The 22,512-nt window shown below is 39.0% G+C and overlaps 1 protein-coding gene across 3 annotated transcripts in view; it reads right to left on the bottom strand.

Moving 5' to 3' along the window:
* The window catches only part of LOC131976291 (neurocalcin-delta A), a 65,435-nt gene extending 44,832 nt beyond the window's left edge, over positions 1 to 20,603 (bottom strand). The window contains exons 1-2 of one of the 3 annotated variants that reach the window (XM_059339248.1): positions 20,488 to 20,603; positions 16,685 to 16,807 (exon numbers count right to left, since the gene is read on the bottom strand). The gene's annotated coding sequence lies outside the window, so the exon portion shown is untranslated. Of the gene's footprint in view, positions 1 to 16,684; positions 16,808 to 20,469 lie in introns of all 3 variants that reach the window. The other 2 variants (XM_059339249.1, XM_059339250.1) reach the window with 2 other exon arrangements.
* Positions 20,604 to 22,512: the final 1,909 nt, after the last annotated feature.

The raw sequence follows: 22,512 nt of genomic DNA, 5'->3' as shown, positions 1-22,512 counted from the left end.
AAGTATCTAAGCAGAATTACAGCTTTGTTATCTCTTTTGGTAGTCGTAATAATGATATTATTGCATATGACTCGATCTTTTATTGTGTCTATATTTCTTCATAATCCAGAGTGGTGAGAAGAAGTTATCTATTTTATCCCAGGTGGCTGGGAAGAAACAGGAAATTGGAAGTGAAAAAAGGTTTGTTATACAATCTGCAAAGTATCTCAAGAGTTACTCAATAGCAATACAACCCACTCCATCCTCAGTGATTCAGGAGCTATAAACTGAAGCCAGAAAAAAGATGGATGACCAGTCCGTCCCATCTATTCTTTATGGCAGACGGCATGCTCGATGCAGAGAGGATTAGCCAGAGCCCACTGTCTCAGACTCTCTCTCTCATCAGAAAGCTGCATGTTGGGAGCAAGAAAAAGGCACATCACCACCTCCCCTATGAGTCATGCTCTAGTCCCCTGCTCACTAGTACTGATACACACATGCACACAGGCAACACACACACACACACACACACACACACACACACACACATACGCACACGCACACGCTCACACGCACGCACACATGCACACACTCACACGCACGCACGCACACACCCATAAACACACACTCCCACACATACATCAATAATATTCATACAGAAATAGAGCCGTTGTCTCTGCATATTGATGACTGTCTACTGGCATGGAGGGGATGGACAGATGTAGCTCGCCTATCAAATGTCAGACAACGAGATTCACGAAGAAGCTCACAGCAGCATGACATTTTTATTTTTACTGGCTAACTACTTCCTGTGAGTCACACAGATTCTCAACTTTTCACAAATCCTATCACTTGTCACGTTGATACAAAGGTAACATTAGGTAATAATCAGTAGCGGAATGTGGATTTATTGATTAGTTGATGAGTAGAAAAAAATGTAAAATTTTGTTGCTAAAATTAGCTGATTTGCTCCGTTATCATTATGAATGGATTGTTGGGAACAAAGCAAAACATTTGAAGGTGTCACCTTGTGCTCTAGGACACTGCGAAGGGGACACAATTTTAGACATTTTATAGACTATGGTTAATAAAAAACAAAAAAAACCACAACATTAACCGACGATGAAAATAATCGTTATTTGCAGCCTTAATTGACATATACGTATATTTTATGTGCATTAAGCATCCAAGCAGTAAAGTCTCTTTACAATCTGGTTCAATCTGTACACAGGTTTTTTTTTTACTATATAAAGTTTGTCAAAAAGTTTTTTTCATACATACACAAAACAGACAAACACACACTGCTGCGCTGGCAGAGGACATTATTATTATTATTACATTATCAGTGCAAATACAATCTAATTCAGCTGTGCTGCTGGATCAGATGACAGTTCAGGAGTCTACAAAAAGTCAAATTTCTCTAAAAATGTGTTTCCTCTGTTCTTGACCCTTCAGTAGGAGGGACTACAAGTGACGGAAACATGAATGCAAAAAAGAAAAAAAACAAAACAACGGCGGGGTTGGTGGGCAAGTAATGCAGTTAGTAAATGCCTGAACACTGTTAGACTGGTATCACTTTGCGTTTTCTCCACAAGTGCGTCTTATTAAAACCCAATAAATAACACCAGTAGCAGAGGCACGAGAAGGACAGTTGGAGGGGCAGGGCCTATCTCGCCACGGTTATCCAGCTTGAGGGGATGTTCATGTGAATTTTCTCAGTCAGATTTTTTTCCCTGTTATTCTGACACCAAATGAATCCAGCTCATATGTCCTATCACCTTAAATAATTTGTGTATCAGGTTCATGATTCAGATCTGCTCTAAAATGTAATGAGTTCTTCTTTGCCCCACATTACACCCTTTCACTATAAAAAAATGAGTCAGGAGTTTTTTTTCTCCATAATACTGACAGACAGGCAGACAAAACAGACAGACATGATTGAACCAAAACCATGACATATAAAGAGAATCACATGAAAATATAAAGTATAAATAGTGCTGATGAACTAAATTTCAGAAATTCTCTAAAAGGTCCTTTGCCAGGTTTAGCAGCCCTGCCACAGTAGTTAAATGACAAAACAAAGCCAACTGCTTCCAATCTTTCTGCTCAGCTACAATAAGCTTACTGCCTGTTGGCTCTGGCTTTATATTTAGCATTCAGCGTGTTTCCATCTCATTTTGGCAACAAAGCAAACAAGTAAATTATACAAAACTTCAAACTATTCCTTTAGATACAATTTATTATTACTGTTAATTCATCGCAACTGAAACCTGAAAGTTTTGATGTGCCTTTGAGGGAAGTATCCCATTTCAAGAAAGCTCTGAGATAAGTGGACGTCATATGAAGGAAGTTCAAAGGTTCCACTGAAAGCAAGTGACCTGAAGTGTGAGTGTTTCAGGCCGAGCTGTAGTCGGCCCTTGTTTTATGTAGTGGGCCTCTCAACTGGACAAGCTGCAGCTGTCCCTTAGTCTGAGAGCCCTGCAGGCCTGTGTGTGCATGTGTGTTTATGGTTGACAACTTGTGTGTATCAAAGAGCAAAGGATGTCCAGGCCATTTATCTCTTTTAATGTTAGTAACACAAACAGACACACACACATATTTGTCCCAGATTTATGAGTGCAAGTGTGTATGTGTGACTGTGTGTAATGGCCTGTGTTTGGGGGGATTTGGGGGCCTGGGAACTGTGTGGAAATCACATTGGGCTTCCTCTGGCTCATCTCAGAGTCATGGGAAACAACACTGACCAAAAACAACAGGGATTGTGCACGCTGCAGCTTAACCACCAGACATTATACTGTTTAGACTGGACATCATACACCAACGACCCACCAACAAAGGATGTCCTTTTGAAGTATGACGTCCTTTTAACTAATCTGTCGCTTTAATATAGTTTCTGTACTGGTAGTACTGGTGAATAAATTAACAAAATCTGATTCAATTATGATAGCATCATTTCACAGCATGATAACACTGAACTAATGTTTGTCCCCAAACATGATGCGTTCCAAAAACATGTTTGGTTTGTTTTACTAGAACTAAAAGTAACTCAAACTAAATATAAAAACAATGAAATATTTATGACTTTATGAAGATTGCATCTAATGTAGCAAATATGATTCAACTTGTACAAGGTAGAATTTTAATTCCTTCAATTTATGCAATAAAAAGAGTGTAATAATAAATCCCTGTATGTAAGATGGGTGGCAGTCTTAGGCAGTGTCCTCATTTCGGATCGTAGTGGCCTGAGGGTCAAAGCTCTTCGTGAGCCTCAGAGCTGGCCTGGTGTAACCGATACCTTCTTCATGCCCACAGCAAGCAGAAAAAGCCAGGCGGTTGAAATTCTTAATGATACTCCTTGTCTAATTCTTGCAGAGCCTGGTGTAAATATCTTTAAGGCATGGTAGAGCACTGCACTGCTGATTGGATATTCAGCCGAACAAACCACAGCAGAGCCTTGCGGTCCTGTTAAGTCTAGAGCTTGACCAATACACATTATCTGATGATGTGTAGGCAGAAAGGGCTATGTTGTTCCAAAACATAAATGTTTTCTTGATGCCACAGTGCCTTTAAGCTCTTCTCCCCTGTGTTGAATGACACTATAGAGTTGCCATCATTCAGAGCTGCTTTTTGTGTCTCTTTCTTTGCTGCTTGCCTAACTATTTTAAGTTGAAGCGCACTCTGCTGGATCAATTATATCCATCCATCCATCCATCCATCCATCCATCCATCCATCCATCCATCCATCCATCCATCCATCCATCCATCCATCCATCCATCCATTTTCATATGCTTATCCGGGGCTGGGTCGCAGGGGGCAGCAGGCTAAGCAGGGCATTCCAGACGTCCCTCTCCCCAGCAACAACGTCCAGCTCCTCCTGGGGGACCCCGAGGTGTTCCCAGGCCAGGCGAGAGATATAATCCCTCCACCTTGTTCTGAGTCTTCCCTGGGGGCCTCCTACCAGTTAACAGTTACATATTAAAAATTTGACAAAAATAATGATACTAGATGATATGTTCTCCATGTGTACCGTTACAAGAGACTGTCATTACTTATTTGTTGACTGTATGTAAAGACATTCATATACCAACTTGCTTTATTTGGCTGACAAAGTGAGTGAGTGAGCAACCGTCTGACATTGCCATTCTACAGTTATGCTGCTAACATGACTAAAGCAGATGTTATATGAATTCAAATTTTTCCAGTCTGCTGGGAAACATATCTATTGTACTTTTCAAAGACAAAAAGCCTAATTAACCAGGAATTACTGGAATTAGGCATGGTTCTTTAGTCCTCTATATTTAGGTACGAGTAGGAGAGAGAGTTGGAAAAATCTCATAGCTCAAATCTCATAGGCCAACTAGGTGTCATTTACATGCTAACAACATCCTTGTGTGCTGTAAATGCACTTTAATACAACCCTGATTCCAAAAAAGTTGGGACATTGTTTAAAGCGTAAATAAAACAGAATGCAATCATTTAGTAATCCTTTGTGACACGAATTGAAAACTCTAAAAATACATTTTATTTTATATTTGATGTTCAAAATGATCAAATTTTTTGTGAAACTTTTTGTGAATAGCAGATAATGAATCGGACAGAGTATGTGTGGATGAGTTAGAACATTGAAAGCAACAAGTGATGATCAAGAATGTAAAAAGATTCATAAACTGGAATTAAAAGACGCTGACAAAATTACAATGGTTTATCTGTTGTAAAATTTAAGATTTTAGTTCATTTTTGTTCTTTTCACCACAGAGCTGAGTCATTTCATAATAATTACTGTTTACTTCTTGGTATTCTTTTAAAGTACCAAGCAACATGACCTGCTCTTTGGGAGTGCAGTGTTTTTCTTAGCAATGACAATAAGAGAAAATGCCATTAAAGTTTTTTTTCTTTTTGGTGCTCGGAGAAGGGGAAAGTATCAGGACAGTTACCTTCAGTGTTACAGCAGCTGAGGTTTCTCTCTTCTCACTTCCCCCAACTCTCTTCAAATAACAACATTTCTGGCAGAGTGCAGCTCGATAACCACAAACTCTGCAGGCAAACTGAAAACATGTGCATGTGTGTGAGAAAGTTTCTCTCTCTCTCTCTCTGACACACACACACACACACACACACACCATATGTTTTGTTTTCAGTGATGAATAAAAATGATTCAAATTTGCACAACACACACAGAAAAATGATCACAATGAGTACCAAACAGTTGTAACTAGTTTTCCCAACTGTGACACAGACATTTTTAAACCAAGGCAGAGTTGATGCTGTTATTACTGCCACTTTCATCAATAATAGTGCTAACTTTTTGATTACCATAGTGAGTATCTCCATTAAACTCACTATGAAACATCAGAAAACACTGGCTGCACCAGTACTGATTAACCCGAGTCACTAGCCGTGTTTCTATTAAAGTCGAATTGAATTATGAAGCAAACTGGTTTAGAGCAAATAAACAAAGCTGCATAAACGTACTTTGGCCAGGAGATGACAGTGTCATGTATTGCTGTAATCCGTCAGTAGAAGAAGAAGAGATTGTGCAAGAAAGAAAAAATAATAAATAAACAGGTTGCTAGTCGGACAACAGCTGATCAGTCATGTGAGTGAAATGTTCTCTACGTCAGAACTTATTCGCAAAAATAGTTTCCATTTCCTGTTTAGCCCATTAACTATTTTTCAAAACAGACAAATACCACCTCAAGCAAGCGTAAAAACTATTGTGCCCATTTTCTCAAGTTTTTTCAAATTTTGGTCTTTCCATTAAGCTTTTCTCATGCGAATCTTCAAAATGTGCATTGAAATTTGTTGATGGAATCACGGCTATTGTAACGGTGTGGCATGGGTCTGGGGATAGCAAGGCCAGTCTACTGGCCTCAACATCTGCTAGAAGGAAGGAAGACTATTCAATCACCTGAGATTACACTTTTTAATTCAGTCAATCAGATGATGCCAAATGTTCTGTGACAGCAGGGGAGGAAAGGGTTGCATCAATGTGTACCCTCTATTGGATTATGGTTATTTTTGAATCAATATAATGATGCAACACCAAAGCTTCTCTATTCGGGAAGAACCCTGCGAAGGGGCCTCCGTAACAGTTCCAACTATAACTCCAAACATGAAGCCCTCCCAGAATAGTTTCTCAGCGGGAAGTTTTTTCACTTTAGAAGAAAAATAGATCCCCTTTTATCATATGATAACAACACTTTTTAGTATTATGCAGTTATGTAAGAGAGCTTCTCCATTGATACCTTACAATAGGTTAGCTGGTAAGCACATGTCTCTTGCTTTTTCAGGGATAATAACTCCTCAACTATACTTCAGCACCTTGCAACTGAGCATGAAGGTGCAGAGAAGAGGGAGAGAGATTGTTGGTTGAGAAAAGCCAGGATTTGTACAATAGATTATAGTCTATCAAAATACCTTCAACAACAATTTCCTCAATCCATTGATGCCTTCAAATCAAAAAGCATTATTTTCCCTGGTTCCGTGAGAGCTGGTTTGGCTCAGGACAATCTTTATAGTCCCATGAGTGAAAGCAGAACCGCGAGTGTTTATGTACATTCATGCCCTCACTATGCCTGCTCTCTCACACATGCAATCAAACATGTATAGCCATCACAGATTGTGCTGGGCTCAAGCATTTTTCACACATCATTTGTGAAACTACACAAATACTACCGACCTTCAAGTTGGCCTGTCTGACAGCCATATATGGAACGCCACTTGTGGCTCAATAACAACATCAATCAAATCAAGTATGGTACAGGGAAAGAGCTAAAACAAAACTATATATAGAACAAGTTATCTAAAAATCCATGAACGAGTCCAGCTTTTGTTTTCTGGCAATAGATCATATCCCATGCAATTACATCATCTCAGAACTATTTACACAGACCAATAGCGAGCAAATAGTGTTAATAAGATGCTATTATTGTAATCAGACCACAGCCACAACAATCTAACTTATACCAATGTTCATTGTCTGTTAGAACATTCAAAATTGTCTTTAAACCAGCATAACAATGTGCCTTTTTTTTCATTTCTTCCATTTTGTTTTTTGGAAAGATGATGTCATTTCTCAGTTTCTAAAAATGTCAAAGGAAGTGGTCAGCTCCCCTGTGGAGACACATGGTTTTGGTCTTAGGGTAGAGGAGGGAGAGACATAATCGACATAAACAACACGGGTAACAGAGAAGCAGAGGTTTAGGAGAGCTCAGGTTGTCTTTGAACAAAATGTGACAACGGGGAGACCTCAGCCTTTTCACTGATGCCATGGCAACATGCTCTATGCTTACGGTGGGTAAGAAAAAGAAGCTACAATCAGGTGTAAAAACGAGACCAATATTCAACTCGAAGAGAACGATCAGGGATCAAAAAACCTGTGTGTGTGTGTGTGTGTGTGTGTGTCTGCATTCATGCAAAACATCAAACACCAGCAGCAGTGTCAAATGAGCTGGAAGACTGTGTAATTCAAGGGATTAACATTTCATTAGCAGCAAGCTCCTGGGCTCTATTTATGTTATATTCATGAGGATAAAACACCCTTATATGACCAAACATCACTGATACTGAAAGCTGTACAAGGAAATTGTGTAATTCAAAGGCTTAAACATGTTTTATCAATGAGATCCAACATGTCATCTTTGTGTCATAAAGTTCTTTTCCCAATCAATTCTCATTTTTTGTGTGAGTTTCTTTTTATGCATAGTAGTATGCCAATGTGTTGGAGGGAACCTCTTGTGCTTATGACAATAAATAACTTGAAACATGCATTTCCTCTTGACATACACATTTTCACTGTTCTACAATTCTCTTGTCATCACAGGCTCTGACCACGCTGGATCACATTGTGGTGCTGCATAGGGATCCTAACCATATGGAAATAAGGCCTATGAGTGGTGCACGTTATGAAAATTAATTGAGAGAATAGAGGACATGAAAATTAAATGACCACTTCCCACTCCTGCAGCTAACAGCAGCTCTGACTCTGCATACACATGTAAGTCACTGTTTTGGACAAATATTTTACACTACTGTAAGTGTGAGAAAGCCAGACCCACACCCACATATTCTTTTAAAACTCTCTGTAGTGTTCTGCTATGTATATCCTATGTAAGCAGTGAAATGTGAGCAGTTTGGCAACAGGCGCAGAGTTAAAACTATTTTCCTTTTTCTAATAGCTCTTTTTTAAACACCATCGCCCTGTCTTTCTCTCTGAACTAGTGGTTTTGAATGCCTTTAATTATTGTTGAAGTTATCTACCTGTTCAAACAGGTGCACCGTACTAGCTCGCTCTAGATCTCAAGTGGTGGGTGGCACATTCAATTAATCTGGACTACACTTTGCAATAATAAAAAAGATGGTATGTCACATAATAATGACTAGCACACAGGCATTTCACCAGAGCCAAATCGCAGGAATGGATACTGAAATGGCACAAGGTATTAAAAACAACCTAAAGCACGAAAAGAAAGACAGAGAAAGACGTAACAATGAATTGCTAATCTCTTCGGACACCAGCCCAGGCAGTGTGGGTGTCTGGACGAGACATGCTCGCTTGCTCATTCGCTCATCTGTTCAAAAAAACTGGGCTGCGGCTGCAATGTGTTGTCTTCCTACCATATTTTCTGTGGTATACACCCACATGTAACCCCCTCCTCTTATTCACTCTCTTTCGCACTCCCCTTCTTGCAGCAGACCGGCTGTCACGGTTTCCAGCCCACTCATTACCGTTCCTCTCTCATGTAACTGTCGCTCCAAGAAGCTTTTATCCTACCTCTCTTCTACTACACACTGGGTGGCAAACTGGAACATTACATAAAGACAATGTAGGCATTTACTTGTGTGCATTCACCCTCAGTTATTGTTATAAAGGTTTTTAAATGGAATATGTCAATTTTGGTCATGAACATTTTCCTGCAGAAGGCTCATACAAGATTTCCAGAAGTGCTATTATAGCTTCTGAAGAGGCACCCAACCTCACACAAAAGGGTCCCTCAAAGGGTTTAGGATAAAAGCCAGTCATTTATATTAGTGGACTTTTTTCTTTTTTATCTAAAACATGCTTGAACTTGAAAATAACATAATAATACTTATTATTAAAATAATAATAATCATAAACGATGCATTTATCCCTACTTCTGAGGTTGATTTCTGTCTTTACTTTTCTATCAGAACATTGTGATGTATGAATGCAACCCATTATTAGGCTTTCACACTTTCATCCTCATTATGTCATATGTCTTCAGTGAATCATTAACGATGACTTCACCAACACACAGCAGTTCATACTTATGGGGTTAAAATAACAGATATTGTAGGGCCCTAAAAAAATCCCTCTGAAGGCAATTGTATACCCAGGTCTTTACACTTGTGACAGGCGTCCCAGCCACCACCGCATTCTCACATAGTGGGAAAGCCCTGTGCTAATTCAGGACATGCACATGGACTCCTGGCCAGCCAGGGTGTGAAGCCAAAGCCTGTCAGTGAAGCTTAGCAACTCCTCTCAGCTCTCCCAACACAACGTGCAGCTATTGATGCTACCCCTTTTGATAATCTGTCTGGCCTTGGCAGTGGGGTGCCACTGTGTAACTGGTGAGGTAATGGAGTGTGCGGTTCAAGGCTTATCTTGCTTTTACCAATCAGCTGTCCGTCCACCTGTCTACAGTACGTGTCTTTGTGTTTATATTCGTAATCACACCTACATATAATGCCTGCATTCTGTTTCTTCTTTACTGGATAGTAGTCTATCTCAGTCTATGTATGGCATGGAGACCAAGTAGGCCTCAGAGTAAAATTTAGCAGCTGTTGTAGAAGATTACACACTCATCCAATGTTAGCAACGGCAACAAGTGATAAACATCTACTGTTGCTGTTTACTTTATTCAGCAAATGATAATTTATTATGGAGAATACATTTTATTGAGGCAGATTGTTCCATATCTAATATCTAGGAAGAAAGTTCCCAAACCATCTGTACAAGGAGTCGGAGCTGCCCCTAGAGTGGAGAAGGCAAAAGGTAAACATACATAATGAAGTTGTTTAGTAAATCGTTGGCTAAATATAAATGTGAAAAGCACACAGTGCCCTGCTGTACGTACATTTGAAGCCACATATGGAGCAGGCAGAATGACATACACACAAGGAGAAATCACTGTAAAATGCCACAGCTGCTGCCCACTAATGTGGTCCTAAATGGATGCACCATGTTATATTGCACACTGGGGTAGATGTTTCTCACTGACTTTGAACACCTGGCCAATGTTGACAGAGGTGTCTATCAAAGTGGCTCCAGTAGGCCTATTTGAATTTGACAATAGGGACATTGGCCTCTGACCATATACAGTGCAGATCTTTGGGATACTTGGATTTGTTTCTCAAAAGGCAACCAGCAGACTGAAAATAGTACGACCATCCCATTTCACAAAAGATTGTTACATTGGTTGTAAATATGGTTCTACTTTAATTACCAAAGAAAGATCACTATGAAGATGGGGCATTTTTGCAGGACGGCCCAGGGACTTGATGTCAAGAAAAGCAGCTGGTAAGTAGTGACACAACTGCAGGTCATACCCGTGGATAACTATGCAGGAGGCGACTGACAGGAGTGCAGGACTGGAGTCCTTTGGAACCGAAGAAACAAGTGACTGCTGCAGCTCAACAGGACCTTGAGGGATGGTTGTTGGCTGGCCTGTTGACTCAGGTATGGGCTTGGAACCCATGATTCAGGATCTGGTTTGACATCAGCCACACCGCGAAAGGCTTGATTTTGGCCAGGACCTTGGCAGAGCAACTGACTTGACATCCACATGGTCCACTGACTCTGAAACTGGTTAGCTGGGAAGATCAATTAAGGGCCTCGTTCGGGGTCAGGGTGGGCGTCAGTTGTGAAACTGGGCTGTGGAGGGTAGCAGGGCAGTTGAAGCTCGTTGTTACTGGGCAACAAAGGCTTGGGATTGCTGGACAGCTGAGACTTTTAGATGCTGAGCAACTTGGAGAACCAACGCTTTCGAGTGTGAATGAAAGCTTTTGAGACCCATTCTTCTTTCTAGGGTCACTGACCCCTAGATACCTAGGAAATAGCCAGGCAAGTTTCCTGGAAAGGAGACTGCTCACAGTCTAAAGGGTTAGAATCAGACAGGAGACTAGCTGGCTGGTGCAAGTAGGAAGCTAGCCAATTGGGGGGCTGGTTGGAGGTTAGCAGGACTGTTTGCCAACTGAAGGAGAACATGTTGGTAGCTATCATGTTGAAGAGTAGCATGTTGGTGGCTAGCATGCTGACAGCTAACTGACTGGGGTGCTGGCTGGAAGCTAGCACGCTGGAAGTTAGCAGACTGAAGGTTAGCAGACTGAAAAGCAGACTTGAGGCCAGCAGGCTGGGAAGCAGGCTGGGAAACAGACTGGAGGCTAGCTGATTCTGAAGTAGGCAGACGAGAGAAAAGTTCCTTCTCAAACAATTCTGCAGGGTCCATGGTCGGTCAGTTTGCACTTACTGTTTCAAGAAATTTGTATTGGTTCAGACCCAAATGCAGATAAACTGATGAGGAGGCAGCAGGAAGACTTCAGTAATTTATGAAAGAAAATGGCCTAAATGGTTATAAAGATTTAATTGATAGTGATAGAGCTCTAAAAATGTATTTATTTTGACCACCCAATTATTACTAACAATCCAGAAATACAAAGTATTTTCAAAAAGGAATTTAAAGGCAAAATAAATAATGCATGGTTCTGCAATGCTAGCAAAGCATGGACACGTTTGTGAAAGGACTACCAGGTTAATGTAAAGAGGACAATGAATCTAATTTCCTTGGGGGTCTGATCCTGGGTTGCCCAGACTCCCTGCCAAATCATCACACATTCTTCCTGCAGCTACACAGCTTAGACCCAACACTGCTGCTGGCCACCAGCCCGCTGTGACTGCTGTCGCTGGGGTTTGCACTGGCTAAATTCCTAGGCATACCAACTTAGTATTCATCAAATTCGGCATACCAACTTGGTATGCCTAGGAAACCACAACCCTCTACAGCCTCTCCTTCAAATGTCAGCTGTACACACCAGCTGGTTGTTTTAACTCGTTTTATCTGTCTCTCTGTCTGTCTGTCTGTCGTCAGATGGAAAGACAGAGACCAACTGATCAAATGTTAGAAGATGCTAGTGTAAAACTGTAAGAGCAACAAATTCAAACCATGTGGATCCAAACTCACAACAGAGCCATGATTGTACAGTCCACATAACATAGAGCTATTAGGAGGCTTAACGTCTCTGATGAGACAATTAAATTAGCACTTATTTGTGACAGTTACTGCCAATAGGGTACAACTGTTAACTGTTATGTCATGTCACTAAGACAAACACTGGAATTAATTATTTCCCTCTGTGGTCCCCTTTAATAAATAATAAAAAAAAGTTTATCTATTTAGGATTAAATACAAATCTATTTGCTTTATCACAGCAATTCTGCATTGAAGAGAAAAGGTAAGAAGGGACAAAGATCAGTGTTGGACTTTTAACCACAATAATGCAAATACATAGTATAAGCCACCAGAGCCTGTGTGTGCTACAGACTGCAGAGATATTTGTATAAAGTCTGTCATCACATTTAATGTCAGCCATTGTTATGATCTAACACATCAGATAATCTGGCAGTGCATAGCTGTGATGACTCATAAGTCAGAGAATGGCATCTGTCCAGTAACAGGGTCAGGTGTCATCAGTCAGTCATCTAAGAACTGCAGGCTCATTTGGACACAAATGACACATGATGGGTACATTTTGCTCTAGGTAATCCTGCTATATGCTATGTTGTATAACATTAACAAGATACATCATTTATTATTATAGGATGATCAACACAGTGCATGGATATCTATGCATTTCTATATACATATGTTTCATTAAAATGCAAATGTACATTGACTAGCAAAGTGAGGGATGAAAAGGGACACAGGTGTGAATGAACAACAAACACATACATGTTTGTGTGTAAATTTAAACTTCATTTAAGACATCAAGCCTGTTTTAGAATAATCTCAGAATAATCTCTGAGTGATGTCATTTGGGTACTTAGACTTGCTGGCACTAAGACAACTACAGTATTCTTATCTTCTAATTTTAGATAGCAAGTTCAGAATAATCAGCGGCTACTCCCACAGACACTCAGAGGAGTCAAGAGTGAGTAAGTTCAATTTGGAGGATTTTTACATTATGGTATTGTCAATTTTTGTGTTTATTTTGTAAAAAATAAAATAGTACATTCTTTGTATATCCCACCTGTAATTAGGGGAATTACAAACTGGAAATTCTACACTGCAGAGCCAAAAAAGACAGAACTTTTCAAATGTATTGGTCAGGTACAGTGTACAGATACATTAGTTGTGTTCAAGCTTTGTGGTAGGATTATGACATAACTTAGTGACACTGCAAAGTAGCAGCAATGACAACGTGACACAACATAGAACAAGCCTGGCCTGGATGATTTGGCAATAATGTCACCCATAGTTTTCCCAGAGGACACCTAAAACTTGGATTTGGGTTTACTGCTTGCTGTCATGTCTGTGAGTTTCTTGAGCAAGGAATCTAAATTTGAAGAATAGGTCGAACTGGGCTGGGGGATACACTTTAAATAATATAAAAGTTGCTACAATTCATAAGTAAGCCATACAACAACTCAAACACTCACAGATGATACGCCCATGACAGGATGGAGTGAGGGGGTGTAATGTGCTAGGCCTTCTCCTGAGGCAGTGGGCAGCACATCATGTTGTCTTGTTCAAGCTGTCACCACTGTCTGTGGGAAGCATGAGGCTGACAATTGATGATCCTGTTTGATCTCAGCCACTGAGCCACTCATGTCGCGCAGAGCACAGGCACGAGGGAACAACTGCAGTTCTCTGTACGTTGATGGTGGGTGGAATGCAGTGAAATTTGTCTGTATACTAGTGTTTTAAGAATATTTCATGTAGGGACCTCCACCAAGTTCTCTCAACCTCTCTCAATATTTAAAATTAACTTGCCAATAAGCAGACTTGCCATGAAAAAATAAATAAATAAATAAAATGTGCCTGTAATTTGATTCGTTCCTCAGCAAGCTGGAGTAGTTTTATCTTCGGTTTCTACGAGGAATGCCAACAATTCTAACTATCCAGCCTGGTAAAACTGAAGGACAAATTTCCCATACTGGTTCTGTGTTTGATAAGAAAGAAGAGACAAAGAAAACCAAACAACCAACCAAAAGTGATGCCATACAGTCTGCACCAGCTGAATTCCTACACGTTCACTGCACTGTTAGACGCACTCTCATCCTGGGACACTACAAACTTTCCATCCAGATTCAAGAATTTGGTTTGGTGAGCACACAACAAATAAAAACGTCACACCACATACACAAACACTTTGTGGGAAATAAAAAAAGTGATTAAAAATACAGTATTATTGATAATAAATAACTGAAACAAGTCCTGATTCGAAACTGTGAGGTTGATGAAACTAAAATCTGGTTCTGATATGACTGATGTGAGGTGATCAGCTGATCATTTCTCTAAAGAAAAGTCCCAACTCGTCCCTGCTGAACTACAAAAGCACACACAGTAGTACAGTAGTGTGACAGAGATCGTTGTCTGAATACAGACACCAGCTGCAGAAAGCAAATTTACCAAACAGACAAACCTTTCATTTTAGCCATGACAGAATTATCACCCCTCGTAATGTTGGTCCAACCAGTGATGGCAACAGTCAGCTAAAATGAGAAATCTGCCATGTACTGTATACGCTTTTCAATGTTTTCAGCACATATAAAAGAGTGGGGAGAGATAAAAGGTTTAAAAGAGATTTATTTGGATCTGAGACCAGACACATAAAATTTCTTCCCAGTTCAGAAATACACAATTGCTCATGTCACTATGCACGTATATAAGCAAAATAAACTCTACATCTATACTGTAAAATTGATGGAACTGGTCATACGATTAAATAAATCAGCAACTACAGTACAGTTAAATACCCCGCATTGTAAACAAAAAAGACCCAAAATGACAAATTGATTGTAAAGCAGGTTTTGGTGCTATATAAATAATGTGAAAATATAAAAAAGCTCAAACCAAGAAGAAATGCACACAGCTTGCATTCAAAAACTGTACCTTTAAATGAGCTGTGAGGACTTTCATGAAGTTGTGTTGTCACAACTGTACCGTATATCTGTGGAAAGTGCTGCTACAGTGGTGACTGAGAGAGCGCAGACCCAGACACACTGGGCTTTTTTGTGATAGGGGCTTAAAGAGACCAGCCTGTCCTCCTGTCAGAACGTCAACATAGGTTGTGTGTACAGGCAGCGAAAAACGAGCTATATTTACGAATTTCACGCGGTCGCCGCCATCTTGCTGACATAATAGTGATTGACAGCCAAGCATAGTTTAAAAGGGCAGATTCCCACATTCGGTTGGAAGCTGGGGTGGTGGATAGGTCAAACAAGCAATGGACTTTCACTCGGGAGAGTGGGGTTCACGTCCCGTCTGAAAACAAAAGTAAATCACTTTTTTAACTTGAGTTACGTGAATCACGTTTTTGAACATAACTTACGTTTTTTACGTAGATTGCGGCAGTCACGTGACCCTTGTAACTAGGCGCGTTGTACCGCGAGCCGCGCCGGGATACGTTGATATGTGCTGTGAAACGAGAGCCGAGATATGTGCCTGCGTGCCGTAATTTGTGGTACTGACACACAACCTTTTCTGCCGTTTCTGTTGGAGAACTTGTTGAAGAGACAGGTGTTAAAATGGAGAGTTTCAGATAGAGAGTGAAAACACCTGCAGCAGCTATGTGTAGTGTGAGAAATATAATCTGTTTTTGAACAATAAAGCATGTAAACAGGTTCTAGTAAAAAAATGTAATACAAATATGAACCTGAAAAGGATCATAATATAATACGTCTCCTTTAACTAATGATGTGGCAATCAGAAAAGCTTTGAGCCGAGAGTCTTCTCTAGATCTAATGCACAGTGAATCAGAAAGATTCTATACTCCACTCTAAAAAAAATGCTTCTACTGTTCTCTATTGCAGGAGCAAAAAGGGGTTGAACTAAACAGACATCCACACACCTGAGAGCAGTTCCCCTAAACTGCATGTCTTTGGACTGTCAAGAAATATGTTCCAACCAAAGCTCTGAGGCCACAGTGTTAACCAAAGCTTTTATTTGAAAATGCAGTGCATCATGGTAAGAGTGTTCTTACAAAAGGCAACGTGATGAAATGACGTATAGGTAAGATCGATGTAATTGTCGTAACAAATGCAATCACTGCTGCCCTAATTAAGATACATTCACAGCAGTGAAATCAATCTTTTAAAATGGCTGTCGTCCCAAAGAATCTCGAACATATGTAGCAGTTTTTTAATACTAAGGTCGATGTCTTAACATTAATGTCATGTTCACACTCCTGCACTTATTACAGTATCCCATAACTAAAGACAAACTATAAAACATACAGTTAATGATTTTGGTTTTTAACCAGAAAACCATGGAAAATGGCTAGATATCAGCTCTTAAAATAAATTCTGACCTATTTGGTTGTTATCATTATATTAGTCCAAACAAATGTTCTTTTAGTTGTACCAGGCATTAAAATGAACAAGAAAGTGAAAAAAAACAATGGTCTTATACATTTTCCATGACTGTAGGCAACAAGTAATTCAACTGCTGTGGTTCTGTCACTCACCAGGAGGAATGTGTGGACGCCTGCAGCCCAGGTAAGTGGTTTCAGACTGCTGGGTCACTCCGTCTAGTTTTGGGTTTATAGGTGTCCTTCCTTATCCACCAATGACCTGAAAGTTAACAGCACCTTATAAAAAAATAAAGAGATACATTTTTAAAACTTCAGTTTTACTGCCAGACTTGACATCACAGCGTTATTCAGTTGACCAGAAAAATAACAAGCATTTCTGCACTTTCTGCATTTGATGTGTGAATATGTACTGTAGTGTATACATTTGTGTTTGTCTACATAAATTTGTGTCCGCAAATGTGGAGTAGATCAGTGGGTGGTTGTATATCCCAGACAGAGGTCCAGACATGTGGCCTGTGTGGTTAAAGGTCACTGACCTGCAGACCCAACAGAAGCATGAGATCCTGGTTTGACTTCAGAGGTCATACACAGGGCCAGAGGAAACACACTGACTGAGTTCAAAGCTTAGATGATGTTACTGTATGACCGGCTCTTATCACAGCCTCAGTTTATTTACTCTATTAAAGCTGCTCAGATGCTCAGTGACTGCTGTAATCCATCCTTAATACTGCAGTTATTAAGTACAGCTGACAGAAATAACAAGCACAAGAAATATTTAACTAGGGATAATTTAGAAGATAACATCAGAAATACACAAACTTGTCATGCACTCTAAGGCTGGCTAACCAACTGGAATAATCTGCAATAAAAACCTGTTGTAGATGTACCTTTAACCTCTCTTTGAGGGACAGCATAATCAATATTTAATAAGAGATAATATATGTAATACAACACTGGTGTTGAACAAAGCCACTTAAAATGACATTACATATATTACATTAAGTCACAGAAGTACATGCTTGAACTCTTATTCGTGTGCAAATGTCCCTAAATAAGAATATAAATATGAATCAACAGAACCACAAGGGCAAAGGCACTCTCTGCCTCCTTCTTTTTTGTTTTCTTAAATTGAGACACTACAGGAAAAAACAGTTTTTTCATGCACTGATCAATTTTAAGGTTTTAGGCTATTTTTCTCATTGTTGTAAAACTCCCACTCTTCTGCACACTATTATTTGTTTTACATGTTCCATAGTGTTGTTGCTATGAATTGGATTAAATATTTTGTCTTCAAATAATAATTTCTGTTAAGAATGTTTGGTATCTTTAAAGGCTGTTATCTCAAAATGAGATTTTTCTGAGCCATAAATCTCAGGATTAGCTACACTTACAAACGTATATACATATATCATTCATACCCTGATTTATAGAACATTTTGTTCCTTTGTTTTTTATGGCTTTTCACTGTATTTTCTGATTTATTAAATGATATAAGGAGACATCCCAGTTTCCTTTTGTAAAAAAAAACTTTGAACCTCATATATCAACAAAATAAAGTATTAAAATAACTTTTAAATTAGCTTATTCCAATGTTTAGATTTATGTCCTCAAAATATATGCAAATTAGCACCTATGTGCATATCAAAACATCAAATAAAAAATAATAACTTGATGAAAAACATATTGTCTTAATGTAAATAACAAACTGTGGAAGATTCATGGCGATATCTATAAGTTAAAAAATGTGCCTATTTACCTATAATGTCTCCCCTTAAAAACACACACAGAAAAACAGGACATAGCTAAGCATCATTCACTTGTGGCTCAGTTTCACAAACAGGTTAGCTTTATTTCACCATCATAATCCCCATGGAAGAACTTCACCAAATCTATCATTATGCCCCACCTCCTCCTCAGCCGATTAATGTTGACTACAGCTGTCAGGAATACCACAGTGCCTGATGATGTGCCACCTGCCCCAGATGTCGCCTCATCTGGCTCTCTGCACATGTAATAAACTGAAGAGATAAGGTGAGAAATCTAGTTTGCATATCCATCAGGGGGTGCTACCACTGCTCTCCACCAACCACCAACACCTCCTTAATACTGCAACCAGATGTTTTACACTTAGTTAACATATAAAACATGTAATCATATTGACAGAGATTTTAAGAGGCATGCTGGAAACTGTTTTGACTGTTTTGAGTGAGTGAAATTTGTTAGCATAATCTAAGAGTGATAAACCACACTACCAATCTTTCCTTGTGGATAGGGGTGTAGGCAGTATTCTAAGAAAATTAGTCTTTCAATCATAAATTATAGAGGAAAGAGCTCCAGCAGTGTACTGACTGAAACTCCGATCTACCAGATATGCAAGTCACATGCATCTCATTTGTTTAAATTAAAGTGCTGAGGAAATTGTGCTAAGCACTTTTTCTATATTTGTGGAGGTTTGATAGGCCAAATGATAGGTCAATTGAGAAATGAATCAGAAGAATAATTGATAATGAAAATAAAAGTCAGATGTTAAAAAAAAGGAAAAATGTTTTTCCTAAATTTTCACATCCTCGTATAGCCCTAATGTATGTATGTATATATGTATGTATGTATGTATGTGACAATCTTGATTTAATTTTTCAAAGAACTGTGACCAAGACAGATAATAAGAGGAACATTTTACAGTTGATCTCTGATTTAAAAAAGTATTTTATGGCAACACTGTTTCTAAATAGCTCAAAACTAGTTTGGTATTTCTATACTGCAATGTATTGTCACTTATTGGCAAACATACAGAAACTAATACACATGAAAAAGCTTATATCGGCCAATATATCAGTCTGGCTGATTTATTGGTCTAGCTCTAGTCTCTAAGACTACTGTAATAAACACAATACATTACACATACCTATACCACTGAGCCACTCATACCTATACATACACAGTATAGGTTTGTTTATTCTATGTTTTACTCGATTAAGGCCTAACTTTGAGATAGTATCCATGCTGTCAGTGATATATTTGCCATCTCTGAACCGGGTGCATTTACCCAGACTATAGTTCAGTTTACATGTGATTAAGAAAATGGGTTCATGGGTCCTGGTCGTCTGCAGAAAACGAGGAAAATGTTCATGCCATTATAATTTGCTTGCTTAAAGTAAAAAAAAAAAGAGAGAAGTGTAACTAATGTCGTGCTCACTGTACAACCTTTATCTCCCCAGTATATAAATATGACAAATATGACAAATATGTAACAACAAAGTATTAAACATTTTTTGACACAGCTCTGTGTGATCTAGGGTTCCTGAGAAACATCTCTGGAAATCACTGCTTTAAAAACAACTCCCTCAAAACAAAACTAAATCCCTCCATACTTTCTGTCCACGGGAAACAGTGTGTGCTTAAGAGGTTGTGTTGTTTTAGTTTGTATCCGCCCAAAGCGTAACCTGCGGAAATATTTACAGAATGTGTAAATACTTAACAATGCCAGCATAATAAGCGCTGATAAACGTGACACACGTAATAACAGAGGGACAAAAGCCACCGCAGAACATTAAAACCTTGTGGCATCTACACGGAGCTAAAGAAAGAAGTGGGTTTCTACTCTACAAAGCTCAACTAGCATAGCAAGCTAAAATGCTAGTTTTTGGATGCGCCAAAGCAAAGCTACACACGGCATACTCTGTGATGACCTAACCTGCTGCACAGAAACTAAGAAAGTAGCGCTAAACATTTTACAAACGTTAGTGAATGCGGAAGTAACATCAATGAGACTGCTTTCATTTTAACCAGTTGAGGAGGATGCACTGACGTACATTTTTCAAGAGTTATCACAACGCCTTACATAGCTAACATTATATATTGACTATACATTAGGGTCTGTAAGAGGAAACAAGCCAATAACAACTAGGCTACAAATACCGTAAATGACATTAGCTAACCTCAAACAGGAGACGTACCACATAGGTTAGAAATGTCACCAGAAGTGGCTTCTTCATCTGCCGGTGACCAACACTCTGTAACACATGTATCTCCAACAAGTGTCAGTGTAGATAGTTAGATCAAAGATAGAATATAATGAAGATGTGCTGCCTGAGAGAAAAACTGGCTCATTTTCCGCTCCGCAACAGTATGTCTCGTTGGGTTTTGACGCATGCGCTGTCGGATAAGGCATAACGTTTTCCATCAGATAAATTATCGAACTCGACACGTATGGTATTTTTTTTTTTTTTTTTTCTTTACAAAAACCGGTCTAATTATTCTGCACCCTGGAAGCAATGTTGTGAAAAAGCCACATCTGCGTACATTTGTGGTATCTAAAAAAAGAGCAGAGTGAGAGTTCTGTCTTTTTCCTCCTCTCTAGCCACCCCGAGCTGAATTACATTACAAGACTCTACTGCCATCTAGCTGGACAAGTAGGGAAGATAGAGCATTTATTCTACTGGTGATTTACAAAACTTATATTCCTAATGATAATCTTACCAGTTCAACGTGTATTTTTTAAAAACTTTTGGTGTCTTTAGTAGGGTGACGGTATAACCTATTACAGTGTCTTCTTTGGTTTAATTTGAACAATGTACTATCTATCTATCTATCTATCTATCTATCTATCTATCTATCTATCTATCTATGTTGATGTACCTATGTGCCTAATTACTAATAAGTCTGGAATAAGAATTCATAAGATATTTCTTCTTGTCACCTTACAGGGTTTTCAACTGTTGCAAGGTTTGGGAAAAATACTCAGAAAAAAGATGTTAATATTTTTAAAAAATGCCATAATGAAATATGCCAAACATAGGAAAAGAACAATCAAAACAAAATAAATATTTTTAAAAATAACACTAAAATATGGTTCAATGCAGAACATCTGGACTGGGGGAATTGGTCAGAGTCTTTGCTGACATTTCTTGTGAAAAAGGTCACAAAGTTTTGCTAAAATGTTTTTTTCATGATCATGTTATTATCATGTGTTTAGTGCATATGTGGGTGTGTATTTGTCCTTCTGTATATCTGCAGCTAATCTCTTATATATCTGGACCAACCAGCCTTTTATTGCACAATAATGACTCTATGATCAAGGAGCTCTCATGTTTGCAGTGATTCACAGTTCTTTGAAAAACCTGTTTTAATGTCTGTTTTATATAGTCATTGCCTGCTGGGTTCTCACTCCTCCAGCAGATTTTGCCTGCAAGTCATCAAACTGCACATAATGAAAGCATTTCTGACAATCAGTCAAGCTAAAAGAATGTCTTACCTTCTGCAGTCCATATTATTGTCCTATTCAGCATTTATGCATCAGGGAACGTCATGCTTTTCATTTTGGCACCCTGCAAGTTTGACATACATCTATGAAGTTTGACCTCAGGATCACATTTGTGTTTATTGAGGGTTACTCAAAAAAAAAGTGCCAGTGTAAATAATGCCACCATTACTTTTAATCAACAACCCGTGTTGAAATGACCATTTGTGGAGGTCCCAGATATGTAGGAAAACCAAACACTGTCATGTTTATATTGCTAATATCATTTGGAGGTGTACACAGGAACTACTACAGTAGTATAAATCCCAAATTAACTGATTTTGCTGTGGTTTAATTGCAATAAACAGATCAAACGGATGCAGAAATAACTATAACATGTTCTGGATTTGAATAAATTCTGAATTCATGCTTTGTCAGGCCTGTCTGCAAGACAACAAGCAAACAATTTTGACTGATGATTGCTAGCCTTTGCAGGAGATTCTCATCGCCTGGTGGAGGTCTGCAGTCTTTTCAGTCTTAATATAGAATATCACGGCAACGAACTGGCTACTATGGGGACTAACATCATCACACATGAATGAGATTGGGCTCATTGAATCTGACAAATTGAGACAAGAGTCTCAGCTTTCCAGTGACATCATGCAATTCCAAAAAAATGTTTTGCCTTGAAATGTACGTTATCATAATAAAGCAGGCATATATGTAAAGAGAAGACTTGTGG

The sequence above is a fragment of the Centropristis striata genome, chromosome 8 (assembly GCF_030273125.1).
Source record: "Centropristis striata isolate RG_2023a ecotype Rhode Island chromosome 8, C.striata_1.0, whole genome shotgun sequence".
NCBI lineage: Eukaryota > Metazoa > Chordata > Actinopteri > Perciformes > Serranidae > Centropristis > Centropristis striata.
Note: the sequence above shows the minus strand (reverse complement) of the source record. Positions and strands in the feature narration are given on the sequence as shown.